Below are 26,659 nucleotides of genomic sequence, written 5' to 3' on the forward strand. Positions count from 1 at the left end.
AGTTGAAGCTTTCGATGCTACTGCTAATACTACTCCTGCTCTTGCAATTTAAATAAAACAAAAGAGTGTAAGTGCATCCAGGTTTTCAAAAAGCATAGATAGAATTCTCTGGAATGACATTAAATTTTACTTTTCAGGTCAAAGTGACGGAGTATGACATTAAGTTAAAAAACACTATTTGTGTCAGGATTAAAAATTGTTGAAAAAGTTTCTCCAACATATAAATAGCAGACCAAGCTATGGATTCTTATACAAAAAAAATAGAAAGATATAAAATATTTCTTTCCATGAAAATGACCATGTCGATAAAAACAATCAGACATTTAAAAACTTTTCAGAAAACAAAATTTCAAAGAAAAGTAAAGAGCTGTGTTAAACCAAAAATGAGCAGAAATAAAGTCAAATAATATTCTAAGCATAAAACTACCATAAATCACCATCAATAAATAAATGTTGTTTAACCTTAACAATAAAAGAGAACATCGCACACTAAGAATCAATACAACCATATTTTATTCACACATTTTCGTCCTTGATAAGCTCCCCTTCCCCCCACCCCAAGACAAAATTTAAAATATATTCAGTCTCTCCATTTCACAGTTTTTATCGTGGACCCTTAAGCGGCTATTCTATACCCTTAGCCGTACCAGTGATAATTCAGATGCGCCCCTTTGACAGCCTGGATGCAAATAGTGTCTTGTGATTTAGTTCATCATCCTCCGAAACACCCACTGAAAGTTTCAGCTTAGTATCAAAAGGCGTCTGTGAGATATTGCAAATACGCCCTTTTGACTACCTAGAAGGACATGGTGTATTTTGATTTATTTCAAAACCTATTGATATTTTCAACTTAGTACCCGTAGTCATTCCTGAAATATATAACAAACACACTTTTGAGAATATATATGCACATAATGTCTTTTGATGTAGTTCAATATCCCCTAAAAATTTCCACTAAATACGCATAGCCGTTGCAGATGCAACCTTTTTACCACTTTGCTTACTTTGAATTTATTTCAATACTCCCTCTTCTTACTATCCCCTGAAAGTTTCAACTTAATCCCCTTTGCTGTTCCTAAGGTATAGCAGATATACCTTTTTCACAACCTTGAAGAACATAGTGTCTTTTGATTTAGCTCCAAATATCCATCAACATTGTCCGTTACTTTCAAATTAATACCCTAAGCTGTTAGTAGTAGTATTAGTAGCTTTAACAGTATGTAACCGTTTTCTATTTCATTATTTTATTCAGTCCCGTTAAGCAAATAATTAAACACACGTCTAGGTCATTTATACAAGGATCTCAATTTTTAGTCCTTAAAGAAAATTGAGCGCATACCTTCTTATAAAATAATTTTACTTCTCAATAATACTTTCTTTGAATAAAATCTCATGAAGTATCCTAGCATCGAAAATTATTGTTGATCAATGTATGATGTGCTATATTTCATTGTAAATGGGTGCTATTGAGAAAAGTGTTGCTTTGTAGGACGTTCGCAAGATAGCTAAAGAGCATGGCTTGCGCCACATTTTGCAGGTAGGAGCTTGAAACTTTTACAACAGGTTTCGAACAGGTTCAATCCGATGGTGTGATTATCATTAAGGTTCATTGACTTTTAGGGGGCGTTTTCTCCTTTTTTTCAAAAACCAGGAAAATTTTTGCTACGGTTCGTAACAGACTAAACTTAATGAAGTTTATATATTTGAAATCAGCATAAAAACCCAATTCTTTCGATATATCTTTTGGTACCGAAATTCCTTTTTTCTAGCGTTTTGGTTATTATTGAGTCGGGTCGCTCCATACTTACAGTTCGTTACTATGAACTGTTTGATGCTATTAATCAGTCAGGACAGGTTAGGATATACAGCCTGATTCTTAAGCTGTACTTCCCTCTGTTTATTTGGCAGAAGTTTTAATAAAAGTTCTCTTTCTAGGGAATACAAAAAAACTCATAGAAATAAGACTCGTTGCGAAAGGTCAGTTATTGCAATTCCTGGACATAACAAAGCTCAATCTATTTGACACGTAGTTTTCCCTTAAAATGATTTTAGTGGGCACAAATATTAAGAGAAGCCAAACGTAGGCTTATAAAGAAATTGATGGGAGAAAAATCTGGCTTATAACCATCATACTACTTCGTAAGGAACAATAAAGTTATTATGTTGATATGGGGAAAAAGTCATGATAAGTTTTAAATAGTTTTTTTTTTTTTTTTGTTGAGAAAGAAGATTTTCTGCCTTGCAGGCAGGGGGTTTCTTATGATAAAAAAAAGAATATTTTTTTGGTTACTACATTATGAAGGAAAAGATTAGGAATAATTTGGCTGGCTTACAGAAAGATAGAGGGAATGAGTTTTTTTTTCCTTATTTCGTTTGCAAAAGAGTGCCAAGAAGAAATTTTTATTCTTTTTACCTTTATTCTAATGTTCGGCTACAAAAAAATCCATTTTCAAAGACTGATCGCCTTTACCACAAAGAGTATTAGTGACTAATAAGAACGAAAACTCAAGTTAATATCTGAAAGAAAACAATCCACGTTATGCAGCGCTTAGTAAAAGCAAAAAAAGTATTTTAACTCTACTCTGTAGCACAGGGTTACAATTTTGTGACAGAATGCAATTTTTTTGCTACTTTTTCTTTAAGTCAACCGCATAACATGATACCACTGATAATCATTAAAAGATTAGGCTCTTGGGTAATACCTCAAAATTTTCAAAAGATGTTAAAAACCATTTTTGAAATTCATGGGAATAAACCCTGCGAATGTCCGGTAGTGACAAAGTTAAACAGTTTAGGTATGCACACCCACTAAGTATTATAAGAGCATAGAGAACTAAAAAGAAAGAGTATAGAGAGTATAGAAAGTATAGAGGGAGTCAGAGTATAAGAGAACCAAACATTATTAGAGAAAAGAATTTTACATGAGAAAAATATTAATTTGCAATTGACCATGTTGTCAATTTGTCAGTGGCAAGAAATTTTAATTCCTACAATAGCTATGCCACATAAGAGCCATAAAAGCAAATAATTATATTATATCACTTTTATATTACTACAATAGCTATTATGTGAACTTATTACATAATTTTACACAATAAATATAATAATTGTAGTGTTACTTTGTATTATTTATATTATTTTTATCTTTCAAGTAACGCTTTATAAAACTAACTTTTTTTCTTTTATACAAACACATGATTTTATAAGTACTTCAGGCTTCGTCTGTTAATTATGATAATTATGTCATTCAATCCTGACAATCCACAAAAATATTTTTATACAGCTGGGGACAGGCCTGTGAAAATTTCTTTAAGGGAAGCTAAGGGCATTAGACTGTTGGAAAAGTCAAAACCATGACTACCGGATCAAAGTGACTTGAGTATCTCATTGGAATAATACTACATAGCTTAATATTGGAATTACTTGACCCTGCGGGGGAAAACATTCAAAAATTAAGATTTTTGAAAAGAAGAAAAATTTCAATTCTGCTATATGCTGTCTCTGTTTAATTTAATATGTGTGTATAATTAATAATTTATACATGCAATATATGAATTATTGATATATGTAATAATTTCTGTTTGTCTTAATTTTTAATGTTGCTCTTTACTTTCAGTTGAAAAAGCTTGTTTTTATTAATTAATTTCTGGTCTTTTTTAAATAGTGCCAGGATATCTGCCCCCCCTCCGTGAAAAATTCCATCCCCTATGGAATATCCTCTAAAAAATTCAATCCCGGCGAAAGTTTTACTCCGGACAATTACCCTTAACAACTCCAAGCGTAAAATTGAGATAAAAAAGAGAAAGCACCACATACAAAAAGCATTTTGCAAAGGAGTTCTGACACGTTCCCCCAGTGTATAATTTCCCATGATAAGTTCACCCCCAGGAAACTTCCTTCCCCATGGAACATTCCCCCGTCGAAAAACCCCCAGTAGAAAATTCGTCCCTTCCCACCTGAAATGAATGCATGCCTCCCAGTAACAAATACTATGTGTGAGCAATGGACAAATTCTGTAACTTAAGGACACTTCCCCTGGTGCTGTGGAGGGAGGGGGTATTATTTATCCAAAGGCACAGTTTTTTGGTCTTTCAACTATGAAAAGTTGGCTATCTCAAAATTCTGATTGGAAGATTTTGGGAAAAGGGGGACGGGAAAGGGAGAATAGTTGCCCTCCGTTCTTTTTGATCACTTAAAAAGGGAACTAGAACTTTCAATTTCCATTTAAATGAGCCTTCTCATAAAATTCTAGGACCACTGGGTTGATGTAATCACCCCTAAAAAAAACAAATAAACACATATTCGTGATTTTTCTTCTAGCAAAAAAAAAAACGAAATTCTACATTTTTGCAGATAGGAGCTGCCTTAGGTCAATATGCTAGGCAATACTTTTCTATTTCGCCCAGTTTAAGGCTATTGCGTTGGCAGAAGACCGACTTTTTCAGCGAAAACAAACTTTTTTTTTATACTTTTTTATTTTCCACACATTTCCAACAGTTACTATTTTTAGTACTTAAGACTGCAAACCTGCCCTCAAATACGCAAGCACTCAACAATCTTTCCTTATTGATTTTTTAAGTCTCTCTATTTTCTTTAGTTTTATCCATCTTTCTTTAGTTTAATTCGACCCACTTTATTTATACCTCACAATTGTCTACTCCTCTACTCTTAAAGGCTACTCGATTTACGGTAATAATATAAACGTCATTTCCACAGGTCTTAACCCCTTTCTCTGATCCAGTCAAATTCATCTCTCCTCTCAAAGAACGACCGGACTACGTTGGTCATTATAATTCTGACTGCAACTCCCTTTTTCATTTCATCAATCAAAGATAAGACTGAAAACGTATTAGATGAATAAATCCTGATAGTATATCCATAATCGAGTTCGAGCCTCAATCGTGATAGAAAAGATTGGATTACGGTCTTGGGGAAACATTATTTTGAATCTTGTTATTGGCATTGTTCTAGACAGAAACAGGGATCGAACCACAGAAGTGAAATATCAAACGACAGTCAATCAATTGTCCGATAAATTGTCGGAGAAAAATTTCTATAATTAACTTTATCGAACGCGGGAGAAGAGTTTTATATAAGAAGAGACCGTTTTCCTGCAAGTCCTGTCAATCACAAAAATTGTTCTCCCTCTAAGAAATAAAATCCAATTGTCATTTTGAGAGAGTAAAGTTATACTTGAGGTGTTTTATATATTTTATTTTCAAATGACGCAAAGCCCCAAAAATACTTGAAAATCAAACTAAAAGAAAAATAAAACTAAAGATAGTGTTTTTCAAATTAAGAAGAAAGTCAACCTAGAGAGGTAATTTGGGTTGTCAACAAAATTAGCTGGAAAGGTTGTTTGTAATTTATAAACGCGAATGAGGTAACATTCGTTTTTTACATTTTCTTCCATGAGGGCCTCATTACTTTTTTTCAATAATATAGATAAGGGGGACGGCTGGAGTCCTGTAAGTGTCAACCCTTGACGTGAGAATTTGATTCGTGAACTTCTGAAAGAATTCCGGGGAGCAAAAATTTGTTATCTCTCAATTTACTATTGGCCTCTCATAATGTTTGAACGGAAATGTTATAGTTTGAATCAGAATTAAATTAAACAAGCTCCCTTATTTTCTAAGTACTGCACTAAGAACTTTATTTTTTTTTTTTTTTTAAGCATTGAATAAAAAAAGCGAAGTTACAGTGGTAATAGAGGAGCATTCAGTGGACGGCAGCTGTCTTATAAGTAAGATAACTTCTGCCAGTTTTAAGACGGCTGTTTAATTTTATTTCAAAAATTATTTCCTTGTTTAGTTTATATTTTTTGTACTATTAATCTATAAATATTTTTCAAAATATGTTTTTTAATGGAAAGTAAAAAGGAATTTGAAGCCTAAAATGAGCTGAAACAAAATATTTTAATAGGTCTTACTTAAGACGGACTAAAATTATTATGAGAGTGAACAAACTGAACATAGAAGGAACACAAATTAAGAAGAAAAATCCAGTTAAATATAGAAATAATCATGAACGGATAAATGAAACCTAAAATGCAAAGAAGTTACACTAAATTACCAAGTTTGATTCAAAGTAAAGAAAAATTATTATTCAGTTTACTTTTTGTTAGTTTTAAGTGTCATGTATTCATTCATAATAACATTTAATAAATTTGAAAATGATCATTTATTTTTGTTTTTGCTTGTTTAATACGATTTTCTACTAAGTTAGAGTTCGGAGTTACTCTACGACTTCATTTCTGCTCGTTTTAAGTTTTATAATGGCCCTCTCTATTTTAGAGTGAGAGATCTCCCTAGAAAACATTTTTTCAAATTCATTTATTTCCGTTTTTTAATAAAAGAATGTTATTTGTTTTAATTGTTGGAGCATTCGTTGGTTATTTAAGTTTTTCTGTTTAACAACTAAAATTTTGGACCGTAGTTTCAGCTTTTAACATTTGAATTATATAAAATTTAAGGGTTTTATCAAATTTTCGAACAGTTAAAGTTTGTGCAATAATTTTGAGTAACATTTTTTATGAAATTTTCGAGGAAGATATTTAACAATTCAGATTGAAAATGTGCGCTAGTTTTGTCTTCTCTGGGACTCAAGGCTTTTTGCCCCCCATCAAGACGCCACCTCAAAATGTAGATACATGTTATGTCATTTTGGCTTAACGAAAATTTTTAGGATGTATTTTGCTGTAATATGCAGTGTGTTTGAATAAAATCATATCCATGTGTTTTACAAAAAGGGTTATATTTGGCTGTTTCTAAACAAAATTATGTTTATGTTTTCTTATAAAATAATTTAAATTTTATAAGGTTGCCATCTAGGAATAAAACCTTTATGGTATCCAAACGGACGTCGTTTTTTTTCTAATAGATATACAATAATTTCATAATAAAGTGATAATTAAATTCTTACAGACCTTTGACACAACAAGTTTTTATATAGAGATAAAAATAAAATTATTTCAATAACATTAATCAAAAAATAGCGCTAATAGTATTTAGAGGGAGCTGGGGTGGAGACATGACAACCCTATTTATGTCTTCAATCATAATGGAATCCAATCCCGAGGAAAATCACTTGCTGTCAAGGGACAGTTACGGGCTGAGGCTAGAAGCTGTGAAGTATGCTATTTCTAATTCTTAAAAATGAAGTGGATACATCTCACCAAACACTTGCGCAATAATAAATTTTAGGTGGGGATAATGTTTAGAGGAGGGAAAGAGGCTGAACAAGTGCAAAAAATTGGCAAATTATGCGGAAAAAATTAAGTATATTAAGGAAAAATCCTACATTAAATCATCTCGGAAGGACATGGACCTAATATCACAGACCCTTGCGTTTGTAATTCCACCTAGTAATTGTCCCACATTCCCAGTCAAATATAGCGGAATAAATGTGGCTCATTGAATTCCCAGGCTTGAAAATATTATTTAATAGACTTGCAAATATTATACTATTTAAAGAAAAAAAATAGACCCTTTTAAAGAAATAGCTTACTGGAAACCACATACCCATTATAAGTAACTGGATTATGTAAGTAACTAGATTAGCTTTAGGCTTAGACCTTCTTTTCCAAACATATTCTATTTATTTAAATCTGTCGAATTTGCAGTGCACTTTCTGAAGAAAGTGATCAGTATAGTTGATGCTCTCGAACACCATAAATAAAGATAATTTCTTTCTTAACTTTTCAACTGATGAAAGTGTAGCTCTTCTGCTACTATTGCTTTATAATTTGTTATATTCGAACTTTAATCTACTTTAACGAAATCAAACAGTTCGTGGTAACGAACTGTAGTAAGGAGCGACCCGGCTCAATAGTAAACGAAACTCTAAAAAGCGGAATTTTGACGTAAAATATACACCAAAAGAATCAGATTTTCATGCTGATTTTAAATATATAAGTTTCATCAAATTTAGTCTTTGTCATCAAAAGTTATGAGCCTGAAAAAATTTGCCTTATTTTTGGAAAATAGGGGGAAGCACCCCCTAAAAGTCATAGGATCTTAACGAAAATCACACCATCGCATTCAGCGTATTAGAGAACTCTATAAAAAAATTTCAAGGTCCAATCTACAAAACTGTGGAAATTCGTATTTTTTGCAAGAAGACAGATCACGGGTGCGTGTTTATTTGTTTGTTTGTTGTTTTTTTTTCTCAGGGGTCATTGTATCGACCAAGTGGTCCTAGAGTGTTGCAAGAGGGATCATTCTAACGGAAATGAAAAGTTCTAGTGCCCTTTTTAAGTGACCAAAAAATTTGGAGGGCACCTAGGCCCCCTCTCACGCTCATTTTTTCCCAAAGTCAACAGATCAAAATTTTGAGATAGCCGTTTTGTTCCGCATAGTCAAAAACCATAATAACTATGTCTTTGGGAATGATTTAATCCCCCACAGTACCTGGGGGAGGGGCTGCAAGTTACTAACTTCGACCAGTGTTTACATATAATAATGGTTATTGGGACGTGTAAAGTCGTTTTCAGGGGATTTTTTTTGGTTGTGGGGGTGGGTTTGAGGGGAGGGGGCTATGTGGGAGGATCTTTCCTTGGAGAATTATGTCATGGGGGAACAGAAATTCAATGAAAAGGGCGCAGGATTTTCTAAAATTACTATAAAAAAAAACAATGAAAAAATAAAGATGGAAAAGTTTTTTCAATTGAAAGTAAAGAGTAGCATTGAAACTTAAAACGAACAGAGTTATTACGCATATGAGGGGTTCTAAAAATACTTTAGCATAAAGAGCGATGTATTTAGAGGAGATAAATACCTCGCTCTTCTATGCTATAGTAGTTTTAGTATTTTTAGTAATTTCAAATATTTATTCTACGGCCTTTCTGATTCAGGGGTCATTCTTAAAGAATTGAGACAAAACTTACGATTTAGTCTAGAGAACGAGGTATTAACGAGGGTACAAACCCCCTCATATACATAATAAAATTAAAGAATATAAAAGTTTGTTACGTAAGTTAATTCTTAAGTTACCTATATTTTTTACTAATAAAAAAATTCATTAAAAATTAAAATTTATAGTTGCCTTTTTATGTAACCGAAAAATTGTATGGCAACTAGGCCTCCTCCCCCATCCCTTATTTCTCAAAATCGTCTGATCAAAACTAAGAGGAAGTCATTTAGCGAAAAAAGGAATTAATATGCAAGTTTGATATTAATAATTTATGTGTGGAGAGCAAAAATCAAACATGCATTAATTCAAAAACGTTCAGAAATTACATAAAAAAAACTAGTTTTTTTAACTGAAAGTAAGGAGCGACATTAAAACTTAAAACGAACAGAAATTACTCCATACATGAAATGGGTTGTCCCCTCCGCAATCCCTCGCTCTTTACGCTAAAGTTTGACTCTTTGCCACAATTCTGCTTTTTAAAACAATTAAAAGCTTTAGCGTAAAGAGCGAGGGATTGCAGAGGGGACAACCCATTTCATATATGGAGTAATTTCTGTTCGTTTTAAGTTTTAATGTCGCTCCTTACTTTCAGTTAAAAAAACTAGTTTTTTTATGTAATTAACCTTAAAACAGAAACATGAACAGGGCTAAATTGCCTTGACCTTAAAGCCCATAAGCTGTTATAGAAAAAGTATCTTATAGATTGGGATAAAGATCTGAGCCAATTAATTGTAAAGAGTTCTATTTCATAAAACTTTTAACTTTCATAACGTTCAAAAAGTTGAAAGCTTCCTTGCTTTCGTAACTCAATTTGCAACTCGTAGCCCTAAGACCTGCGAAGTAGCAAAAACTAATACATGCTCGTGCAGTACAGTAAATAAAACGAATTTCATTTCCCCAGACTTTTATTTGCTGCAACAAAAGAAAAAACATTCTTCGGGTATACTTTAGAGTTATGTTAATCGAAAGAACAATCATTAACGTGATTTTTCCCAGAAGGGCAATCATAGGCTGGTGTTTATTTTTTGTTTGTTTTTTGGTTATTCCCCCCCCCTTGAGTGATGGTGTTGAATCAATAGTCGTATGGCATCGCCTGAACACTCACTTTTCTGGTCCTAATGCCATTTTTAAGAGGTAGGATAAATGTGACAGAAGAGCGAAAAATCCAATAAATTTTTCGAATGAATCAGATAGTTTATTTTTATTTATTTTTTTAAATAAGGAAAGGATGAAACTGAAAAATCAAAAAGTAAAGAGATGTTTAAGATCTTCACTTGCTTCAGACGGCTTGTAAAATGAAAGTTAGGGGAATAAAAAAATGAATAGCTTTACTTATTAAAATTATTTACCATCTATCAATTAAATTTATAATTTATTAATTTATTTATTATTATTTATTATTCTATTAAAATAACTTATTTAAATTATTTATTTATTAGTTGATGTATAAACGTATTATTTAATTATAATTAATTAATATTCATCTATTAGAGAATCTGTGCAGGTTTGACTAGCCAGTGGATCTTAAAGCCCCCAAGCTGAAATACAATTAAAAAAAAAATTCAGGAATTTAGAACGGAAAAATAAATTACTCTTCTAATATCAAATGGAAAAAAAATCTGAACTAGATAGGCAAAGCCACATCACATGTGACTTCTAAGTAAAACTTCTAAGTAAAAACTACAGAACGGTCACAAACATGCAACAAAAATAAAATAGGGTCCAGTGCACTCCCCTGGAAAAAAAATACTGAGATGAAATGCTTCAGAAGCAATTATTAGCCGAACTATACCTAAAGATGAACAAATAAGAAGAGAAAAAAGTAACTGTTAGCGGAAACCATTAATAGAAAGTTTCTACTAGAATATATTGGATCAGTAAAGCCAGTCGATGGTGCTGATCGTTAAATATAGATAGAGAGCTATTTCCAATGAAAATTAAAAGTTACAGTGTCCTTTCTAAGGAGCCAAAGTAATAGCGCCTCATAGAAATGCCTAATTCTGCCTTTTCGTGCCGTCAATTAGATTTTTTGGCCGGAACAGAATCAGTAAAATATTGGGCAAAACTCCTGAGAGAGCCAGTCACCTTGGAAATTAAAAAAAAAACTAAATGAGTCTGCCACTTTAAAGCGCTATTTTCAGCAATTATTTTCCTGCAAGTCAAAAATTTTGGCCCCATTAGGGCTATAATGCTACCGAGTCTGTCTGTCTATGAATGAAAATATTCCGTTCATGGGATATTTTTAAGTGATTAGAGCATTTCTCGGCGTAAGTATTGAGCATGTTGGGAGTCGAACGGCATTGTGTGCTTTTTGTAATGACATCTCGGATAATTTGACATCTCGGGATGTGGGAACTCTCAAACCAAAGTGACACTGGTAGGGTAGCCAGGGGGGATCAAGTGTAAGGGATGGGGGAAGGTTTCCTGTTGATCCGGGAATAAGTCAAATTGGGAGTGTTCTTTATATAAGAGGATGGGAAGATAAGATAATGCTGGGAAAGAGAAGTACGTTGGAGGGTGTCTGAGAGGGGAGGGGTTGGATTTGTTTCGGCAAATAATAGGTGGAGTCCAGAACCAGTCGGCAGCTTCTTAGACGCACGGAGAGGAACGGAGTCGAAAGGAAGTGGGGTTTTGGGAGGAATGTGAGTGAAGGGGGTTTGGGGATGGTCCGAATTGAGTAAAGTGATTTTGGGGTCGGATTGATTGGACACGCATAAGTATTTAGGGCGGAAGATTGTTTCGAGGGATGGATTCCTGGGGTATACTGCTCTGCACCGGATATGCAAGGGGATAAGGCTAGAAGTCGAATGGAACACAACCTAGGGGAGGAGGGGGTCGTGAATACCTCCAACACCGTCCAAAAAAAGGTTGGGTTTTGTACCTATCCTCTACCCCTGGTGATGCATGAGCAAAATTACACGACTTACCAATACAAAATAAAACAGAACACAGGTCAACACGATCAAAAATACACTTATCAGACACAAAGATTCCCGAAATAAAATGACGACAAATATGTAGAAACTTATATTGTTTAAAGGGCAATGACTGTAAATATTGTACTGATCATCAAGTAATGTTTTTGCGTGTCATAAGTATCCTTCCCTAAGTTAAAGAAACTTAAAAAAAACATCTAATACTGCAACTATCGGCAGTAAAAGTGTAAGGATTCTACCACCTGCATGAAGAAGTCTTTTTCTTTTAAAATCATTTCCTTTGTTTTGAACTATTGCTGCTAGGGTATGTACAAGTGAATGATGTCCTTTGTCTGTTGCTTAACTTCTTCTGGCGGCTGAACACTGCCTTCAGTTAAATTTAAACAAAGCTCTGATATGAGATGAATGAGTTCTCTGTCAACACCATGTTTGAGTATGGCCTTGCTAAGCCGCAGTTTTGAATCACCTAAGATGGTGAGTAAATGCCTGTTTAAATGTAGTTTCTTCAGTGTCGCGTTGGTAACTAACAACATTTTTATCGTTCACTGGAAGAAACATGGTAATTACATTGTCAAAAATATCAGTGACTGAACGTAAATCCTAGGGCGTGTTCTGAATGAGGTAAAGTAGAAAATAACCAAAGGGTTTATTTGTAGCCTGATTGTATGCTAGAAATTTGTGTTCACCAGGGTATTTTTACCATGATATATTCGTCTATTTGAAGTTATGAGGGAACTTGAATCACGAACAACCCTGTAAATGATATAGGACGACAATTCAAAGCGAGATTCATACACTTGCTCTGATGAAAGAGATTGCGTAGAACTGGGGCTACGGAAATCTGTCCATGACGAGATCGCACAGTAAACAAATGTAACATATCCTGACACTATTCTTCAATGGATTCAGCAAAATCATTAATAATCAACCAAGAGTTTGGTTCAATTTCAGTTAAAAAAAAAGAATTTCTTGATTTCTTGAAGAATTTATTTTATTTCATCCTTGTGTTGTCAACCACTCAGAGAACCACTCTTACTTTGGAAGCTAAATATTGGTTTTGAAGGACTATTTGGAGCCTTTTCATCTCCAGTGTTTTCTTCAAACCTCTCAAGCCTGTATATGGGCGTCTCTGATGTCAGTTTTGGTAAATATTAAATAAAACAAACTAGTTTTTTTTTAACTGAAAGTAAGGAGCAACATTAAAACTTAAAACGAACAGAAATTACTCCGTATTTGAAATGGGTTGTCCCCTCCGAAATCCCTCGCTCTTTACGCTAAAGTTTTTAATTGTTTTAAAAAGTAGAATTGTGGCAAAGAGTCAAACTTTAGCGTAAAGAGCGAGGGATCGCGGAGGGGACAACCCATTTCAAATACGGAGTAATTTCTCTTCGTTTTAAGTTTTAATGTCGCTCCTTACTTTCACTTAAAAAACTAGTTTTTTTTATTTAATTTCTGAACGTTTTTGAATTAATGCATGTCTGATTTTGGCTCTCCGCACATAAATTATTAAAATGAAATTTGCATATTAATTTTTTTTGGCTAAATGGCTTTCTCTTAGTTTCGATCAGACGATTTTGAGAAATAATGGGTGGGGAAGGAGCCTTGTTGCCCTCCAATTTTTCGGTTACTTAAAAAGGCAACTAAAACTTTTAATTTTTAACGAACGTTTTTATTAGTAAAAAATATACGTAACTTAAGAATTAACTTACGTAACAAACTTTTATATTCTTATATTTTTAAAATATATATGAGGGGTCTGTCCCCTCGTTAATACCTCGCTCTTTACACTAAATCTTAAGTTTTGTCCCAATTCTTTAAGAATAACCCCTGAATCAGAAATGCCGTAGAATAAATAGTTTAAATTACTAAAAATACTTTAGCATAAAGAGCGAGGTATTTATCTTCTCCTAGATACCTCGCTCTTTATGCTGAAGTATTTTTAGAACCCCTCCAATGCGTAATAATCTCTGTTCGTTTTAAGTTTTAATGCTACTCCTTACTTTCAATTGAAAAAACTTTTCATTTTTAATTTTTCATTGTTTTTTTTTTTAGTAATACTAGAAAATCCCACGCCCTTTTCATTGAATTTCTCTTCCCCCATGACATATTCCTCCAAGGAAAGATCCTCCAACATAGCCCCCTCCCCTGAACCCCACCCCCAAACCAAAAAAATCCCACTGAAAACGTCTGTACGCTTCCCAATAGCCATTACTGTACGTAAACACTGGTCAAACTTTGTAACTTGCAGCCCCTCCCCCAGGGACTGTGGGGGAGTAAGTCATCCCCAAGACATAGTTATTATGGTTTTTGACTATGCGGAACAAAAAAGGCTATCTCAAAATTTTTATCCGTTGACTTTGGGAAAAAATGAGCGTGAGAGGGGGCCTAGGTGCCCTCCAAATTTTTTGGTCACTTAAAAAGGGCACTAGAACTTTTCATTTCCGTTAGAATGATCCCTTTTGCAACACTCTAGGACCACTTGGTCGATACAATGACCCCTGAGAAAAAAAAACAACAAACAAACAAATAAACACGCACCCGTGATCTGTCTTCTGGCAAAAAATACGAAATTCCACAGTTTTGTAGATTGGACCTTGAAATTTTTTCTATAGAGTTCTCTAATACGCTGAATGCGATGGTGTGATTTTCGTTAAGATCCTATGACTTTTAGGGGGTGCTTCCCCCTATTTTCCAAAAAGGCAAATTTCTCAGGCTCGTAACTTTTGATGACAAAAACTAAATTTGATGAAACTTATTTATTTAAAATTAGCATAAAAATCCAATTCTTTTGATATATCTTTTAGCATCGAAGTTCCGTTTTTTAGAGTTTTGTTTACTATTGAGCCGGGTCGCTCCTTACTACTGTTCGTTACCAGGAACTGTTTGATTCAATTTGTTATGGTAAAGTTCAACTCCCACAAGGAAACACTATAACATCCTGGACAGTACTTTAAATCAAGTACGACTCTATAACCCTAACACCATAAATGAAAAAAAAATAATGAATAATTGAAAACCAACAGATTTAACTGATTTGTTTTGTTTCCTTTTTTTCTGATTCAATGTGGCAACACTGACATAATGTGGTAATGCTCTAAAAACTTCATAATTTTGAAGTAAAAAATTAAAAAGAAGAAGAATCTTTAAAAATCATTGTTTTCAGGTACAAATAAGCCTAAAATGAGGTCAGGGTGCAAAAAAATGATTTTGATGTCCTTGGTACTTTTATTATATTTAGGTTATCCTACTTATAACAGCTGTTTTGCCATGGCAGTTGCACCATTGTATTTTAAAATTAGCATTGTGATAAAAAGTTCTAAGTTTTTTCTACTTGTTTACTTTTCTAAGCAAAACTTGAAGGCAAATTAAAGTTACAAGGCTATTATCCCTGGAAGTAAGTTTCCCCTGAAACAGTAATATTGGTCTTTCCTGTCTTTTTTTCCTCAGTACAGAAATTCTGACGAGGCAAATATCATGTCATTTCACTCCCAACATGAAGAGTTCAGTTCTCTGTTGGGAATTTATTATTTTATTACAAGTAATATTTATGTAAGTAACGTTTATTATATGTAGTATGTATTTACTGTATGTGGCATAATACTTGTTATATGTGGTGATATTTATTCTTTCCTTTTTATTTATCTTTCTTGTTTCCTGTACTTCAAATGAAGAATATAAATAGAGGAGCTTATGTTTGTTTAGCAGCATTTAAGGTGAATATTGGACCACAATACAATAAATATTTTTTACATTATTTATTTAAGCCACCAAGGGATTACTTATCTCAGTTCTCATAAACTGAATGTTCTTAGTATGAAGAGCTAATCTAATGTCCACATTTCAAATCCAGGTTTATTTATTAGCCTAACATTAGTACAACAACAGTAAACACGAAAACAGACCCCCCCCCCCAGGGAAGTGCTATGGTAAGAAAGTCCTGAATGAGAAAAGACAAATTAAAATAAAAAAACACTAAAATTGAATAAAAATTATAAAGGGCAATTTTTAAAAGAGTATTTACTCAATAACAGGTGGGGGAAGTAAATACTGATAGCTGGTTCACTAAAATTTTATTCCTTATTTAGTGTCCCACTTACTGTTTTGTTTCATGTCAGTACCAGTTTTGTTAATGCCAGTTTGTTACCCCCTACAGTAAGTGCCAGTTTGCTACCCCAAACACCAAGTTTTTATATAAAGTTACCATGTCTATGGTGTTAGATGTTTTCATAATGACACTTATGTGACAAACTGTTGACCAACTACATCATTGAAACTCCGTAATGTGCCAGTTTATATTTATTTTTTTCCTTTTGTTTAGTTGTTACTTAGTCATGCTATACCCTCAGCTCCTACAAAACTTCAAATTCTGGCTTTTAATTTTAATTAAATTTATGCTCTTTTCTTGCTAAAGAACCAATAAGGAAACGAAGGGTGTAGTATTTCTTTCGAAGATAATTAAGATGATGCATTGATTGCCCTTTAAAATCTAATCTATCAACTTTTCAGAAAAAACTTCAGAAAATAGGCCGTGATAAAATTTTAAGCCAAAGTCTTAAAAATTTTATATACATAAATCTTAGAGCAAAAACTGCTCCTGCGAAAAGTTTAGGAGTATTACTTTCAAGTTCCTTCAACATTATGAATTTCGGAAATAAGAACCATTGTAGGCACAAGAATACATTCCAGTAGGCCTTCCTGCATTGATTAGTGACATCTAAGGAGTCCACATATTTATCTTTCATATAAAACTAACCATAATATATTATAAAATTTATTAGTAACGTGCTTTCAGTCTGAGATTACTTAACATTTTTGTAATTTCTTTTTTTTATTTAACTTGATATTATAAGGATTTATGCAAGTTACAAACAATACAAGATATACCAAATTAAAAGTCTTTATAGCTTAGACTTAAAGCGAACAATAATAGTACAGATACAGACAGAAGGAGAAATTACTGCCAAACCCTTTTATGCTCAAAACTTTGCTGTAATTCCATTGGTTTATTTCTGTGACTTATTTCAACCCAATCGTCTTATTCCTTATGCGATACTAAGAAAGGGAAGAAAAATAAGCATGGCTATTTCAGTCTATTGTTGTATTTCCACGTTGCTGCTCTGTCAAATTTGCATCACTAAACAGAACACAGCACCTGATTGGCTCTTTACTATGAAATTCTACCCCAGAAAAAAGAATACAAATTTTCTAACCACAATATTTCTTACAAGTGAACTTTTTGCTTCTCTGTGTTCCGATCTTATTCTATTTAAAATTAAAATCTAATTACCCATTTTAATCGTAATCTAATTGTAAAAAAAGTAAAAAAAAAAGTAAGTAAGGCAGCACTAGACCTTTAAGGTCTAGAGCTGGGTCGACTCTGGCTGAGCTTACAGAGTCACGCCACTGACCCCCGTCCCAAACTAAATAACTGGTCACAACTGGGATTGTGACTTAATTGTGAACTGGGATCGTAATCTAACTGAAAGGATTTGAGTCTTTTAGTCCCTTTTAGATTTTTCCCGTGCCAAATTTTATTTCACGAATTTAGGTTTTATTGGCTTGCCACTTAATTTAATGACAAATTTTTATCACTGCTTATTAAATTAACTTTAATATATCAACTGAAAGTAAGGAGCAATATTAAAACTGAAAATGAACAGAGATTATTCAGTATGTGAAAGAGGGGACACCCCTCTTCAATACTTCGCTCTTTACGCTAAAGTGATTTATAACTTTTAAAAAACTTCCCATTGAAATTCAATTCCCTTGTTTATAAGTCGCTCTTTAAAAATAGGGACAAGAATTCAAAATTTAGTGCAAAGAACGAGGTACTGAGGAGGATCAACCCCCATCTATGCGAAACAATTTCTTTTTACTTTTTAAGTTTTAATGTTGCTCCTTACTTTTAGTTGAAAAAATGTTTTTTTTTCTTTTTAATTTAATGTATGATCGTTTTCCAAAAATTAGTGGGAAACCCAGCTCCACTCCAAGAAAATCTCTTCCCCTAACAGAAAATTCCTCAAAGTAAAACTCCTTCTATTTAAAGCACCCCTCTCCCCGGACAATTCAATCCTCGCTAAAAATTTACCGGGAAAATTTCTTACGAACAATTGCCCCTTAAAAATTCTTCAACAAACAAATAAGCATTCAAATGGGATAAGCCCATTTATTAGACACTGAAAACAGATACAAATCTGGATATTTCGACCACAATATACAGCGATCGTCATCAGCAGATACACTGAAGTATTAAAATGAAAACCAACATATTTATACAGAACAGAATAATTAATTCCCGTTCATTCCTAGATTTTTCTGAGAGAGCTCAATAACTGGGTTGATACGAAGTCTTGAGTTAGAAATTTTCTAATTTAATATTTCTTAAATATAAGTTGAATTTCTAATGAAGGTGGCCAAATCTTCTACGTCTTCTAATTACAAAATAAATGTTTTTGGATTTATAGTTATATACTTAATTGGTTACACCTTCCCCTATATGCGACGTATGTTCAACGTAACACCTCAAATTAGGTTTCTTTCCAAGACCACTCTGCCTTTCTATGACAAACAAATAAACCTTCAAATGGTATATTTAGTCAAAATATCCTGAATTTTGTATCTATTTTAACTGTCTGATAAAACAAATTATCCTAATTTGAACGTTTATGTGTTCGCAATAGAAAGGCAGTGTGGTGTTGGAAAAACACCCATCTGATTTAAGGTATAACGTCGGAAAATTTTCCTTGGCAAGCTTTCATTTGATGAGGACCTCAGTCACTAATCATTTCTCAAATCGTGCAAGAGACCTGCCCTCCGTGGAAAGTTATTTCCTGGAATCCTCCCCCCCCCCCCCGAACCCTAGTGGAAAGTTGCTATCACGGAAAATTCTCTCGTGGAGAGTTTCTCCAGCGGAAAATTCCCTCGAAATTTCTCCCCCGATGAAAAAACTCCATGCAATTCCCCAAATCTCCCCTAGAGCATCTCCTCATGCTAAATTTAGTCAGCAAAGACAAAGTAAGACAAATAAAAAGAATTTTATGGGGGAATTCTAGCAAAATACGTACCTGAAAATTTTACCCGAAAATTTTACCCCCGAAAACTGCCATCCCAATGGAAAATTCTCACCTTATAAAATCTTCTTAAGTAAATTTCCCCCCCCCCCAAAAAAATGTCTTTATACTTCCAAATAACAATTAGTATTTGTAAACATTGGGTAAATTTAGTATCTTATAGCCCTTTCCCCACAGGGGCTCTGGGGGGTCAAGGTATCCCCCAAAGCATAGTTATTTGAAATTTGAACTGTGCTGAACAAATGACTATCTCAAAATTTCGATCGGACGACTTCGGAAAAAATGGGGCGTGGGAGGCGGGCTAGCTGCCCTCAAATCTTTTTGGGTAATTAAGCAGGGCACTAGAATTTTTTATTTCCGATCAATTGACGACTGTCCTGGTCCTCTAGCATCACTGGTTCGATCCTATCACCCCTGGATAAAAAACATAAAAAAAAACAAATAACCATGCATCCGTTATTTTTCTTCTGGCATATTATGCAAAATTCTACATTTTGTAGAATTACAATTACAATTACTACATTACATCAGCTCCAAGCTTTAGTTTAGCGAAAATAAATTTCTTGATAAAGCAATTTTTCAACGTGATGTTCAAATGGTACAAATTAATCTCTAGCAGTACAATATTAATCGGGAAATTGGTGCAGTTTATTTCAAAGCGTTGGCAACGTTGGTCGAAGCATCTCGAGGGATTTCAAATTCTCTCATCTCATAAGACAGAAGTCTAACGCAATTAAAGCAAAGTATTCAATAGAGTAAGCTTTATTTCTTCCTAAGATAGAAAAAGCTAACCTCGTTCTCTCCATTGTTCTGCTCTCGCAAGTTCCTAAGCAGATTTCTATCAAACATACTCCCATATTTCTTTTTCATAATAAGGTACGGCATTTCTGGAAATTGAATCAACAGCTGGTTAGGCGATAGAAGCTTTGGCGAAATCAATTCAGTTTAAAATTAAGCCTATAGCGTTTGAAAACTTTAAATCGTGGCTAAGAGACTTTTGACGAAGTGATAAATCGGATCAGGGATACTTCCCTGAAATGGTGAATATTACGGGAAACGGCAATAAAAGTGAGGTAATTTTTTAAAGTGCCACTTGAAAAGAAAATAGGTTGGATCTCTACCTCTTCAACGATCCACAAGAGAGAGGAAAGTGGATCTCAAGGAGTTGAAAGTCAGCAGAAAAAAGCTCCGAGATATTCGAGTTTAGTGGGTATTAGGAGATGAAATGAAATAAGATTAACTAGGTAAGCAGATTTCGATGCACATTTGATGCACAATCAAAGTGCAATCATTTTTTATTCATTTTTGAAAAGGCTTTTCAAGACTTTAAAATAAAATAGGTGAAGTGGATCCCAAGGAGTTGAAAGTCAGCAAAAAAAAGCTCCGAGATATTCGAGTTTAGTGGGTATTAGGAGATGAAATGGAATAAGATTAACTAGGTAAGCAGATTTCGATGCACATTTGATGCACAATCAAAGTGCAATCATTTTTTATTCATTTTTGAAAAGGCTTTTCAAGACTTTAAAATAAAATAGGTGAAGTGGATCCCAAGGAGTTGAAAGTCAGCAAAAAAAAAGCTCCGAGATATTCGAGATTAGTGGATATTAGGAGATGAAATGGAATAAGATTAACTAGGTAAGCAGTTTTCGATGCACATTTGATGCACAATCAAAGTGCAATCATTTTTTTATTCATTTTTAAAAGGCTTTTCAAGACTTGAAAATAAAATAGGTGAAATCTCCCTCTTCAACGACCCTCGAGAAAGATAAAAGTAAATTTTAAGGAGGTGAATGTCAGCAGAAAAAAGCTCCGAGATATTCCAGTTTAGTGGGTATTAGGAAATGAAATGGAATAAGATTAACTAGGTAAGCAGTTTTCGATGCATCTTTAACGCACAATCAAAGTGCAATCATTTTTTTATTCATTTTTGGAAAGGCTTTTCAAGACTTGAAAATAAAATAGTGAAGTGGATCTCAAGGAGTTGAAAGTCAGCAGAAAAAAGCTCCGAGATATTCCAGTTTAGTTGGTGTTAGGAGATGAAATGGAACAAGATTAACTAGGTAAGCAGTTTTCGATGCACATTTGATGCACAATCGAAGTGCAATAATTTTTTATTCATTTTTAAAAGGCTTTTCAAGACTTGAAAATAAAATAGGTGAAATCTCCCTCTTCAACGACCCTCGAGAAAGATAAAAGTAGATTTTAAGGAGGTGAATGTCAGCAGAAAAAATTTTCAGCATATAGAAGCTTAATGTTTATTAGGAAATGAAACAGGACAAGAGAAACAAATTTAGTAGCTTGAAGTCGATGCAAATTTAAAGTGCGATTGTTTTACGGCACTACTTAAAGAAAGTAGATGTCATCTCTACTTCTTTAATGACCCACAAGAGAGACAAAAGCAGATCTTAAGGAGGTGAATCTCAGCAGAACAAATTTTCAGCATATAAGAACTAAATGTTTATTAGGAGATAAAATTGGGCAGGATGAACAGTTTGCAAATTGAAGCATATTTGATGCACAAAAGTTGCCCGATTTTCTTTTTTTATTCATTTGAAAAAAATTCAGACTTAAAAATAAATAGATAGGATCTCTTCTTTATCAATGACCTTCAAGAGTGATAAATATGATTCTTAAGGACGTGAATGTTAACAGGCCGAATTTTCAGCAAATAGAAGCTTTAATGTTTATTAAAAGATAAAATAGGACAAGATGAATAAATTCAGGAGATTTTTAAGTCAACGGACATTTGATGAACAATCGATGGACGGTGGTTTTACAATAATTTTTGAAGCGATTCATTTTTAAAATATCAAATAAACAGAAAGTAGGTGGGATCTATTCCTCTTCAATTACCCATAAAATAGGGAAAAATTTATCTTAAAGAGGTGGAAGTCCGCAGAGCAAATTCTCAGCAAATAGGAACTTAAAATTTATCAGGAATGAAAATAGACCTAGTCAGCAGTTATCAAATCAATGCACATTTGATGCACAATCGGTGCTCGATTTTATTTATTCATTTTAAAAAAAAATTAACACTTCAAAATAGAATAAGTTAGATTTCCACCTCTTCAGTGACCCTCAAAAGAAATAAAAGTGGATCTTAATGATTTGAATGTTAGCAGAACAAATTTTCAGCAAATAGAAGCTGAATGTTTATTAGAAGATAAAATAGGACAAGATGAAAAAAATCAGTAGTTTTTAAATTGATGAACATTTGATGCGTAATCGATGCACAATTGTCTTACAGTAGCCTTTAAAAGCGTTTTTGTTTAAATATTGAGATTGCTACCTCTTCAACAACCCACAAAAGATATTAAAGTGGATCTTAAGGAAATGAATGTCAGCTGAATACAGCTTCAGCATATAGGAACCTAATGTTTATTAGAAAAACTGGATGTCGAAAGCGGCTAGGAATATTATATAGGTTCAAAACTTATTGATTTTAATTTATGATTGAATTAGCAAAAGCTGTAATTTTTTTTTTAACACTCGTACCCCAAGAAAATATAATGACAAATTGGTTTGCTTAATGACGACGGAAAAGAAGTTATAAGAATAACAAAAAACAGAAAACACAGTCCAAAACCAAAAATTACTTCATTTACAGCTATTTTGAGGAAACAATATTAAGCAAAATCATGTTATTTTTTAATAATAAAGTGCCAGCTTTTATGGTATATTTTTAAATTCATTGAAGTTTTTTTGTATTTTCTTTTATGCCACTTTTTCTTTAATAGCCATTGGTTTTTAATATTTATAAAGTCAAACGCACATTTTTCTTCAAAATTACGTGAAAACTTGTGTTGTTTTGTTTAAGACTTATATCGGTAGAAGACATTGGTTATATAAATATTGACTTTTTTACACTCAGGGAGTTTCTTATGATAATAATTTTTTTAGAAGCCTGAAGACATAATATTATTACACTATTCCCAGGTGGAACCTCCACCGTCCTCCCATGTCTCAACTAAGCTATCCACCTGATGACCAATATTCATTAAACGCTATTCCCAGGACGCTAAGACATAATGGTGTGAACGATCGTGTGTCTTCTTTGCTTCCACCACAGCTTTCTCAAAGCTGCAGTTTTTAAACTTCAAATCAAATTCAAATTAAACTTCAAATTATAGCTACATCTTCAAATTAAAGCGTATTTATCTATGTGTCTTTTGCAAAAAACACTTGTTTTCGATTGTATATTTAAGCAAATTTAAGTCCATGAACAGATGTTGAGAGAAGAGTTGCATTTGAGGGGAAAAACTTTATTTGTCCAGTTAAAAAAGCGTTGAAGTTCTGAATTATTTTGTAGATACAGTAAAACTCAGTAGGTGCAAAATTCGATAAGCTGGAGCTCCAGTACGATTTAATTTCAATAAACTAGAAACTCAATAACAAATCGTTGATGTCTGATTATTATTATTATTATTTGAGCTAGTTGGTTGGGCCTCCCGCTTTGATTCCTTCCTGTGAATTCCTCCCGCTACTGGAATACCAAGAATTCTCTTTTCAAACAGTCATGTTTGATGAACTGTTGGAAATTAATGCATCAAAAGAACTAGATTTTTATGCTTATTCCAAATATCTAGAAGAAATTAATAATTTTACTCATCAAACACTACAAGCTTATATAGTTTGTCTAATTTTCGAATAAAAGGAGGGGAAACAACCCTGAGAAGATAGCGATCTTCATGAAAGTCACGCAATCAGATTCAGCACATGAAAGAAAACTATTGCAGAGGTTTCAATCTCCTATTTAAAAATGTAAAATTTTTCATTCTTTCCTCGAAGAGCATCGATGCATGTGTATTAGGTGTAGAATCAGTGGTCTTAGCAGATTGGCAGAGGGCCCCATCAAGCGTAAATTAAAAGTTATGTGCCCTATACAAAACGAAAACATAGGGGCTAGGGGGTGAGGATATTTTTTTAATTAAATAAAAATGCAAAAAGGATAGTTTTCAAAACCATAGGCCTTCACACCAGAGGCCCTCAATCCCCCTCTCTTCAATTGAAACTTCTGTGTCGAACATCATTCTATGTGTCATTTTACAATTAGCGCACTTAAACTAGAATGGGAATTGTCAAGCCAAAAAAAAGCTTAAGATTATGGTATTTATAAAATACCATTTATAAGAATCTACATTTATAAAATCTATAAAAATAACAGCAAACCACATCAACGAAGTCAATTTTTACATTATTTTTCAGAAAAATGTCAGGCTACTGTAAGAAGTGATGGTCAGGTTTACACCTTCACTGTTGGGATCTCCCTTCTTACCCGCAGTGAAGTACTGTAAGACAAAAAAAGACTACAAACTTCAGGAATTTAAGAGCTCGTTGGATAATCTGACATCAGGGAGCTTGGTGCCCCGGTAAGTAGTTAGGGGTTATAACATTCACTGACCTAATGTTGCTGGTTGACTTCAGCGTTTTAGATCAATTTTTCATCCTACGTTATAGAGTATTCGAAACACTGAAGGTTGCTCTACAAAAAGTGCTCCAAAACCTTGTTTTCTTCAATATGTTCAAATTGCCTAAGTATTCCTCTATCTTGGGCACTTTATTCTTGCCACTACTTAGCTCATGCGGCAGCCCCGTGTCCAATATTTTTACTTATTAAACTGATAGCAACGGTTGAATACTGACATTAATTTCTTAGGCAAGAATAAATTATAGAAATTGTCCCTAAAGAAATAGGTATAACGTAAGCGTAGGTTGCATATTACAAATGCAGCAAGGTTGAGTGACCCTCAATAAGAAGAAATTTAGGTACTTCGGAACAAATTTAGCCACTGTTTCTTTTTTAGGCTGCCACCCACAACAGTGCAGACAGTAGGGAGTCCACCAAAATGTATATTTATCCGAGTAACCCAAATTACCAGGCTCTGCCCTTAGGTGGAAGCCCGTCACTGAGACAGACTGTCTGTTTCCTGCCAAATATTGATAAGCAGGCATAGCGACCTCACAATTTCATATTTTCGACTTTGATCCCCCAATTTACAATTTTGGAATCGATCATATCCAGGGAGAACTGCACTTTTTTAGAACTGCGCTTTTTGCATTAAAGTTTGACTTTTGCACAATAATAGGTTGAAAAATTAGGCTCAATGATTATATTTTCTTTTAAAAACGAAATGAAATTTCCCTAAGCAAATTTAGTTTTACTAAATTTCGAGAACGGGGAACTTTGAGAAAGGGGCTCATTAGTGTATTTGCTTTAGAAGATTGAGTAAAACTTTTCTAAACGTGGAATGTGAAAGGTTTCTATACAGAAAATATAAACACATTGAACAGTGTTTCTACTTCTGTAGACTTTTCCATAGATCTATGGAATCTGATGTCTGTCTACAGACAATAGAACGCAGTTACAGAATCTATGGAACATATGCAGAAAAAGCAGGATCCTATTGAAAATGACATATTCACTCTTTCTTTATGTCATTTACCCCAAAACACCTGAGAGTTCTGTTGCAAATTCTAACTTTCGGTTCGACGTCAACGGGTCGGCATACCCAGATTTCGATACAATCTGATCTGTGACTTATTACGTCTGTTTTAGTGGGCAATGGTACTTTTTGTACCATTGGTCCTTTCTGTACAATTTTGGAGAAACTTACTAGCCAGCAAAAGAGAAAAAAGTTTCAAATCTGGGCGAAATCCTGATCTTGTACTTGTGAACGATTAGGACAAAAAAAGCTACCGGGTTTTTGCGGTCATGTAAATGGACCGTGAGACTTTTGTGGCTCTTAGTGGCTTACAGAAAATTCACTAAACCTATTTTTATATGTGTGTGTATATTTTCTTCCAAATGGAGGGGTTGGAGCTTCAATGTATGTTCATCTTAATGTTCATGTAATTAATCAGAAACATTTCTCATTGAATGTTAGGAAATCTGGACTTAAAATTATTTCCAAGTTTTATTATCCCTCCCCCCTCTCCCAACACTCTTTAGTCACTAGCAAGGCAGTAGCTCGAAAATTTTCATTAGGGGAGGGGTCCATATCTGGATAGTCAAGGGGCATGGGCTATGTAATATTTTCTTCAATTTATAGGGAGTAACTGCCCCCCTTCTCCCCATCCCTAACGATGCCCCTGGTCATTATTTTTCTATAGAAGCTGTTCGTTTTTAATGGACTGCATAGATATTAAGGGGTAAATGTTATACCGCACGTCGTATGGTCTCTGAGACTAGGATATCATATAACATCGTTTTAATTGCGCTTAAATTTTGGCAATATCGTACCTCTTTTTGTGTTTCTTTAGCCTCTTTTTAAAAGCTGCACAAATTCCATATGCAAATACATTTTGATAAGCAATTGTTTGTTGAGGCATATATTGTGCCAAAACTTAGTTTCTTAGAGTTTCGGTTTCTATTTGCAAGGTTTTTAATCTTTACTTTGTTCATTATTATAAATTGTTGGATTCAGGGCTCTCTTTGACGTAAGGGAGTCTTCCCCCCTGTATCCTCGATCTCTGTTTCCTAAATTCAAGTGCAAGCTACAAGAACGATAATCATTCCTGAAAAACTGTGCCCTTTAAAGTATTCCTTTAAAAGGAGCGTAAATATCAAGGAGATATTTTAGGTTCATTATTTCCATGGCTTTTATGAGTATTAATCAAAAAAAAATTCCACAAAATGAGTCATACAAAGAAAAGTAAAGAGCTTCATTAAACAAAAAATGAGAAGAAATAAATTCAAATTATCTTCCAAGCGTAAAACTACCACAAATCATCATCAATAAATAA

General features: G+C 33.7%; 1 protein-coding gene across 4 annotated transcripts in view; it reads right to left on the bottom strand.

The window, feature by feature from the left end:
• Nucleotides 1-26,659, bottom strand: part of LOC136030473 (dopamine D2-like receptor) — a 310,646-nt gene that overhangs the window by 252,222 nt on the left and 31,765 nt on the right. Inside the window, exon 2 of one of the 4 annotated variants that reach the window (XM_065709484.1) lies at nucleotides 2,414-2,517. The exons of the other annotated variants lie outside the window; for them this stretch is intronic. The gene's annotated coding sequence lies outside the window, so the exon portion shown is untranslated. The remainder of the gene's footprint in view (nucleotides 1-2,413; nucleotides 2,518-26,659) is intronic. 4 annotated transcript variants of the gene reach the window in all.

Source organism: Artemia franciscana, chromosome 8, assembly GCF_032884065.1.
Source record: "Artemia franciscana chromosome 8, ASM3288406v1, whole genome shotgun sequence".
NCBI lineage: Eukaryota > Metazoa > Arthropoda > Branchiopoda > Anostraca > Artemiidae > Artemia > Artemia franciscana.